This window comes from Prosopis cineraria, unplaced genomic scaffold (assembly GCF_029017545.1).
Source record: "Prosopis cineraria cultivar Desert tree isolate PC_DT_omini unplaced genomic scaffold, ASM2901754v1 PC7, whole genome shotgun sequence".
Taxonomy (NCBI): Eukaryota; Viridiplantae; Streptophyta; class Magnoliopsida; order Fabales; family Fabaceae; genus Prosopis; species Prosopis cineraria.
The window spans coordinates 1,267,431-1,276,421 of record NW_026555338.1 but is presented as its reverse complement, the minus strand read 5'-3'; the positions used below and the strand labels follow the sequence as shown (position 1 = coordinate 1,276,421).

General features: G+C 35.3%; 1 pseudogene; it reads right to left on the bottom strand.

The window, feature by feature from the left end:
• Positions 1-200: 200 nt before the first annotated feature.
• On the bottom strand, positions 201-6,357 carry LOC129315633 (protein DWARF 53-LIKE-like; annotated as a pseudogene).
• Between the last annotated feature and the right edge of the window lie 2,634 nt (positions 6,358-8,991).

The window sequence follows — 8,991 nt, the reverse complement described above, 5'->3', positions numbered from 1 at the left end:
CTGGTGATGGAATACATATATTATACACAGATACTTTCATAGATAAACAAAATCCAATACAGCATACTCCTATTATACACGCGGTGGTGACGAAATACATATATAATGATTTTAAGGCTAAATTAGGTCTGCTATATGCCACTATTGCTACATGATAAAACTTTCATCCACATGGAGAAGATCTCATATTCTGGAAGTAATCAGTCTATAAGTACTTTTGGGGGAAGGTATGCACCTGAAGCTTGATTCTGATAAGTTCTAAGTTTCACAACAACATGAGCACCAAGGTTATACCTTCTCTGTACTTCAGCAAATCCTCCACTCAGAACTTGCTCAACCCAATCTTCCACCTTTGTGTCCTTGTCTAAGACATATGCAAGTGTAAGTAATTGTTCCATGGCTCCTAACTCAGTCTGTAGTGCACACTTAGATCTAAGAATTTTGTGAAAGTTCCTTCTGATCACTTTCAGTAACCTATCTGCAAGTGCATCAAAATTATAAGGTTGGAAAACAATTGTTTCATCGACCTGATCATACAAATTTTGCAGCTAGAGGTTCTGGCTCACATTGGAGATGTGCTCATAATTTTCACCATTCATATGTTGTACTTCATTCTGTTTGGCTGGAAGATTTAAATCCAACAACCAGTTTAATGCTGTGTGAACCCTCTTAGTGGTGTCTGAAATTTGATGTTGATTGTGAAACTCATTGTCACCAATCAATTTTCTTTTATTTACCAGAAATAGATTGGGATTGGGTATATTCTTAGTAGAATTACTAACTACAATTAGGCTTTGGCTCCTAATGTCTCTAACTAGTTGCTCCATTTTTAACTTGATTGCCCCTTCTTTCGTTTTTAATATTCTTTCCTCGGAGTAGTTGGAACATTCCCTGGTCAGCTTGCTATTATTTTGGTTAATTGGGAAAGATGTCACGAATATTGAGTTGTTCACATCAACTTCTCTTCCATGCGAGTCTGTAAGTTTTCCTGTCATGATGGCTTGAGACAAGCTGTTTTGAACCAGCATATCAGCCTTGTCTACATTTTCCAAGAAAACTACAAACAATGATTTCTTTCACAACTCCCCTACAATAAAACCAAGAGTACTCTTCCCTCTGAGTTTCACATCATATCCTTTCATTTCTTCTGAATTTAGATCCACAAAAATGAAGCTTTCTCGGCTTCCACACAAAAAAATCAGCCAAAGAAATAGCAATTTTCTTCTTACCATACCTATCAAGTCCCATAAAATTCATCCATATGTCCCCTCTTTGACTTGCTTTCTCATGTTTTCCTCTTTTTGCTTGGCAGTAAACTAGTGTCTTAATTACAGCATACAAGGCTTCTAATAAGATTTCAGATAGAATTCAGACTTATTTAAGAATAAAGAAGCAAAAGATAAATTAGGATTAAATTCATTTAATTTAGTATTTTAATTTTAGATAACTAGATAATTAGTTTTAGATGTTTCTTCAGATTTTCTTTAGTTATTTAACTCTTTAGATTCAGATTTTATCTAGTTAGATTTTATTCAGTATTTTAGATTTTAGGAAATTTTATTTAGTTATCTAGATTTTATTCATTATCTTAAATAGTTATCTTGATTTTACTTTAGATTGTATTTAAAATTATAAATATGACTAGCAACCTTGAAGCTAGGATATCAAAAAATTAATAAAACAGTCTTTCAAACCCTTTAGAGATTCTCCTAAACATAGCTATTAAGAAAAATATAGAATGAGATTCTTGTTCTATATCATCTTAATAGATTTATTCTTATTATTTCTTCCAATTATTGTGAGCCCCTATCAATTTGGCATCAGAGCCATGGTTACTACTCATACGGGTCAAGAAACCAACCATCCTGACAATTCATCCAATCACTCCCCAGAAAATAAAGACTCAATCGTTTCAAATCTAGCTGCCATAGCCTCAAGACTCGAAACTCTTGATTTATTAAAAGAGAAAATAGAGGCACTCGAAGCCTTTACACTTAACAAAGGCAAACATGCCCGAGAGGGCTCACGCAGGCGTTATTATGAAGATGAAAGTGAAGAGGAGCAAGAAACTCATAGACGTAGTAGATTTCATCACATAAAAATTCAATTCCTAAAATTTAGCGGAGGTGATCCATGAGGTTGGTTTTTGAAGGCTGAAAAATTCTTCAAATATTATAGCACACCTGAAGAAGATAAAGTAGACGTAGCTTCATTATCTCTGAAAGGTGACGCCCTCGATCTGTTTGCTTGGATCAACCATAAATAGACGCTTCATTATTGGGATGAACTAGTTTAAGCTTTTCATGAGAATTTTGGACCCCCTGAGTACCAAAACCCTGATGAATTCCTGTGCAGCATCAAACAAGAAGGAAGCGTGTAGGAATACAGAGCAGAATTTTCCAAATGATCATCACGAGTTAAGAATTGATCGGAGCATTACCTACTCAGTGTTTTTCTGAACGGACTGAAGGATGACTTGTGCGCAGATGTACGTATTCACAAACCAAGGAGTGTTTACCAAGCTATAAGTCTGGCACTAGAATTTGAAGGGAAGCTTCTCTCTCGTGGGTCCAAGCCGAACAGTCTACAGACCTAAAATCGATATAATTCTTCCTTTCCCTTCGTAGAGAACAGATGACTCAGGCTCAAAAAGCTTCAGTGGCATCTTTAGACTCGTACAGAAACTGAACAACGTCTTCTTCATTCAATAATGCATCGTTGAGCTTAGCCAGACCAGCTTCCATGGATGCCGAGCACTTGCACAGGATAGAGAAGGGCCTTTGCTTCCACTGTGGGGACCCATTTTGACCTGGGCACTAATGCAAGAGTTCATTCTCTTTAATGGAGTTCACCGAAGAGGCAAAGAGTTTATTCCTCCACTCAAAGACGCTACACTCAAAGAAATAGAACCACATGGAGCTGAAATTTCATTAAACGCCATCTTGGGCAGTAATTCTGGGTCAATAATGAAACTTAGTGGAAGATTGGGATCTCAACAAGTGTTATTATTAGTAGACAGTGGGTCCACACACAATTTCATCTCTGATGCATTAATCTAAGAACTTCATCTACTTACTCAATCTATTTTTACTTTTGGAGTTCAAATCGGTGACAGTAGTATTGTGCGCTACAACCAAATCTGTAAAAATGTGGAAGTAGAACTGATAGTTCTAACCATTGAGGAAGATTTTTTCCCCTTCACTCTAGGGGGGCTGATCTGGTTCTTGGTATTAAGTGGCTAGCATCTCTTAACACAGTGCAAGCCAATTGGAATCAACTCTTTATGATTTTCTGGAAAAATGGTAAGAGGTATAAGCTGTAAGGAGTCCCTAATACTACTAGAGGTGCTCAACTTAACTCAATGCAATAAATTAAAGCTTTCGCTGACTCTAAATCTCTCCAATATTTCAACCCAAAACTATTAATTGCAGCTTTCCCATCTATTTTTGAAGAACCCATAAACTTGCCACCATTTAAAAAATTACTCACATACCATTACCCTACTACCAGGGGCCAGTCCTCCTAATTTATGACTGTACAGGTATCCTGATTATCAAAAAACTGAGATTGAGAAGCAAGTTGAAGAATTACTAAAAAAAGGGTTCATTTAGCCCAATTCCAGCCTATTTGCCAGCCCAGTCTTGTTAGTTGCAAAGAAGGATGGATCATGGCGTTTGTGTATAGATTATCAAAAATTAAATAGCATCACAATTCTAGACAAATATCTAATTCTTAATATTGATAAGTTATTAGATGAGCTACATGGGGTAATTTATTTCTCCAAATTGGATCTATGATCTGGATACCACCAAATTAGGATGTCACCTGATGATATTTACAAAACGGCATTTTGAACCCACTTTAGGCACTACGAATTCACAGTCATGCCGTTCAGCTTAACTAATGCTTTAGCCACTTTTTAAGCGACTATGAATGATTTATTTTATCCTTATTTGTGAAAATTTGTATTGGTATTTTTTGATGATATTTTGATCTATAGTTCCTCCGTCCAACAACACCAGGATCAAATGCACACTGTCTTGCAAATACTATAGGAAAATGTGTTCTGTGGCAATTTAAAAAAAATGCTTTATAGGGAGGCCAAGAGTTCCTTTTTTAGGACACCAAATTTTTGCCCCAAGAGTAGAGGTAGAAGCTGAAAAGGTAGAGGCGGTATGTGAATGGCTTATTCCAAAAAATGTTAAGGAGTTACGTGGGTTTTTAGGCCTTGCTAGATATTACCGACGTTTTGTGAAGAATTTTGAGATTATTGCTCGACCCCTTACTGAGTTGACTAAGAAGGATGCCTTCTTGTGGTCTGAACCAGCTCAAAAGGCCTTTAATCGCTTGAAACTTGCATTGATGACGGAATCTGTTTTACACTTGCCCAATTTTGAAGAGGAATTTACAGTTGAATGCAATGCATCCACCGAAGGGATTAGGGCTATATTATTGCAAAACAACCATCCCATTGCTTACTTTAGTAAAGGGTTTTCTTTCTCTAACTGCTTTAAGTCTACTTATGATCATGAACTCCTTACATTAGTACTGGCAGTACAAAAATGGCGTCATTACATTCTTGGGAGGCATTTCTTTGTTAGAATAGATCACACCAGTCTTCAATATTTACTACAATAATGTATCACCACCAACACTCAACAAAGATTGATTATCAAGCTTTTACCATTAAATTTTACTATTATCTACAAAGCAGGAGTGGAAAATAAGGGTGCTTATGCATTATCAAGGTGACCGCAACATGAAGATTTTTTTCAGTTAGCAGTCCCCTTCACGCCTGAGCTACATGACCTCCCCTCTGAATTGGCCTTAGATCTATTCACTAATGCAATAATGCAGGATTTGCAAAATGACCCAACATCCCATCCTAGATTCCATCTAGTTAATCAAAAACTTTTCTATGATCACCGAGTAGTCATTCCCTATTCATCCCAGTTACAACTAAAGTTACTAGCAGAAGCCCATTCTACTACTATCGGAGGACACGGCGGTTTTCTTAAAACATTTAAACATCTCTCGGAGAATTTTTATTGGCCGGTAATGAAAATAGATGTGAAAGCATATGTGTGACATTGTGCCACTTGTCAACAAAATAAGTATCAAACTCTGGCACCAGCAAGCCTTCTTCAACCCTTACCGATACCCTCTCAGATTTGGGAGGACATCTCAATTGATTTTATCATAGGTCTTCCAAAGTCTGGTGGGTTTGATGTTATTTTGGTCATGGTGGATCGTTTAAGTAAGTATGCTCATTTTCTTGCTCTTTCACATCCTTACATTGCTAAGAAGGTTACCACAGTCTTCTGTGAGGAAATTATCTGCCTATATAGGGTATCTCACTTAATTGTCTCTGACAAGGATCCTATCTTTATGAGCTCGTTTTGGCAAGAGTACTGCTTACCATCCTCAAAAAAATGGTCAAATAAAAGTGGTCAACCACAGTCTTGAAGCCTATCTATGATGTTTTGCACACGAGCAACCCAAGTCTTAGCACAAGTTCCTTTATTAGGCAGAATACTCATACAATACAGGTCATCATACGTCAACCAACTGTTCACCTTTCAAACTAGTATATAGGAGAGATCCTCCTCCCCTACTTCCTTATGTGAAAGGAGAAATACCTGTAGCTGACTTAGAAGATCAACTTGAAACTAGAGATGAAATGATTCAACTTTTGAAGGATGATCTACGCAAGGCTCAGGACCGAATGAAGGCTTATGCTGACAAGCATTAAAGAGAAATCGAGTATGCTGTGGGTAATGTTGTGTGGTTACAAGTACAGCCATTTCGTCAACAGTCTCTTGCCAAGTGAAAGTTTGAAAAATTATCTCCGTGCTTCTTTAGGCCCTATAAGATTCTTTGAAGAATTGGCAAAGTAGCTTATGAATTGGAATTGCCAGCAAACACTCATATTTACCCTATTTTCCATGTATCTCTCTTGCACTTGGCTCATGGGAGGGATCTACCACTTACACCAGCTACCTTACCATTATCAGCTAATTTTGAGTCTGAACTAAAGTATGTAATAGCCTCACCCGGGAAGATTGAACATATGTAACTATTCAATTGATCGACAACTTCTAAAGTTGGAGTCAATATTGCTTTATCTGTGAAAAAATCTTCTTGAATGAAATTTTCTTGTAACTTTGGATAAATACATTCCACAATTTTTTTCAAAGGATCTGTGTACTCAGAGATTAAAAATTCTTCAGGTATGTCTATGTTTGATTTACCATCACCTTGATTATTGATTGATCTATCACCTACACTTAGAAGCCAATCCGAGAAAGATTGAATTTCATCCTTTTCTATTTCTGAACTTGGTGTAGCAAGCCTCATGTTCTTAGTTAACTTGTAGATTTTGCAATGATACCACAGATAAGATGAATTAATGGAAGCATTAACAATATCAGCTCTAGAACCTTTAGGTATTACAGGTAGAATTTACTAAATGTCCCCCCAAGAACCATAACTTTTCCTCCAAATATTTGTTCACTACATATTATATCTTTTAGAGATCTATCAAATGCTTTAAAACAATGTTTTTTGGTCATAGGTACCTCATCCCAAATAATTAAATCAGTGTTTACCAGTAGGTTGGCTATTACATAACCATACATAATGTTGCACAAAGAATCTTCTGTTATATGAATTGGAATACAGAACCTTGAATGGGCAGTTCTTTCATAAGACAATAATGTAGTTGCAATTCCACTTGATGCAACATTTAAGACAATCATTTTTTTGAGATATAATGTAAGCTGTGAGAGCATTCCACAAAAATGTCTTACCAGTTCCTCCAAAGCCATAGAGAAAGAAGAACCCTCCTACTTTTGATTGGATAGCAGAAATGATATCTTGATAAATTTTTGTTTGCTCATCTATCATCTTTTGCTCATTCATTGTTATCTTAGACTTGTAAAGGTCTATATTAAAGTTCAATTCTTCCAGGACAATATGATTACCTGTGTTCATATCAATCACAGCTGTAGGCTTTGGCAAGGAAGGAAAATCATCTAGTGACCTTCCATTTTGAAGAAGGATCTTATTAATCTCTGAACGTAAAGCATTTTATCACTAAAGATAGATGCTGCATATAACTAAATATTAAAGTGATTAATAGAGTTTTTTTTCTACTGTATTAATTTAGTCCTAAAAATTTTCTTTTGACAAGTTTATAACTGAAGATGGATATATATATATATATAGAATAAGATACTGTGGTTATCTACTTTATAGATGATGATTATGTTTTTAGAAATAAATTTTAAAATGGAATGGAGTTTAATAAATAACAAACCATAATGATGATATAAGAAGTGAGTTTGATAATTTTTCCTATTTTGATTAAAGGGTTTAACATGTTTTGATCTATTATAACTAATGAGGCATTTCACATTATAAGAAGAAGGGTCTAACCTGTTCCAAATTGTCTTGAAATTGGTAAGTAATACATATCCTCATATATTAACTTGGCTGTTTGACTCCAAACTAACTCTGGCTGGCTAAGACATTGGCTAAGCAACATATTTGCAAAAAATCTTCTCAAGTAATGCCCTGATGCCCATATAGAGGCTTCTTTGATTGCATCAATATACTCTTGGTCGTCATCAAGAAGTCCCAAAGCGTAGCATGCAGATATGAATGTTGGATATTGAACATTATTTACAGTCTATATATCTTTAAAAGAAGTTGGGCCTCTGACTTTTGTAAGGAGACAACGCAGATAATATTGTTCTCCTTGAGATGGTGAAGCATGTGCAATTCTTCCAACTGAGAATCCCCTTTGTTGTTTTTTCTATATCTTTATCTTCTTATCAAAGACATAGTGTGTGGGGAACTCAGAATATGTTAGAGTTATTGCAACTATATCATAAGGATCAAAATTCTTTTCCATCCAAGCTAAAAGCATGGAATCTCTAATTGTTTTTTTATTCATCAATCTCCGCACATCTTCATTTCCTCTGAATATTACATATTGCCTATTTGGAAGATGATAGCTTAACCTTTGCACAGAAGGAAACCTATGATGGATGTTGAATCCAAAAATTCTCCATGCTCCCTCACATGATGATATATAGCTGCAATTTAAGTAGTGACTGATTTCATCAAATGTAACTTGTGAGTTGTTTTCATTATTGTTAGTGTACATCACTACTATGATCGGGTCATTGCCTTTACTCATGTACTTGAACAGATACTTGATTGATGATTGATGAAGAGTGATTAGTCTTTTCAACATTTATGTGAGCTTGAAACATCTTTAGAAGCTTTGCATTATAAGGAACAATGTATCTGTTGTCTGACACTATTCCTTTCTTCACAATTTTTCTACCATCGTTTCTCCTTCTATATGTGGGATAACCTCTATCATCAATAACTGTCTCATCAGTAAACTTTTTTGAAAAGTATTTGCTACACATACCTTCTTTCATACATGGAGAAATTTTATTTACATGTCCACATGGACCATGAGTCATGAAGTTGCTAACTAAATCATAAAGAACTATATCTTCATCTTTATATGGAATTTCTGCAGATATAATGTTATCAACCTCTTGAGGAGTATTGATCTTATCCTTGTTTCCAAGGAAGAGAATGATATGAGCATGCAGCAAACACCTCTTTTAAAACTCAATTGTATAGATATCTAAAATAAAATGAAATATAATTTTAGTGAGTAAAGAATGTTAGTTTAATATTTAATTTTTTTGTAGACGTTGAGGTAAAATTGGAAATGTAAAATGATATCATACCTGCTTTGATTGCTCCAAAAATCTGTTCATCTTTTATAACTTTCATAAGCTTGTTCAATTTGAATTGAAAAACTCTACATAAAATATCAAGGTAGTCACTTCGTGACAAATTCATCTTCTCACAAAAATCTTATAATCCCTGGCCATACTGGATTACAAGTGAAAGTGATAAATATGTCTAGATATCCTGCCCATCTACAAATTGCCATTGCATCAT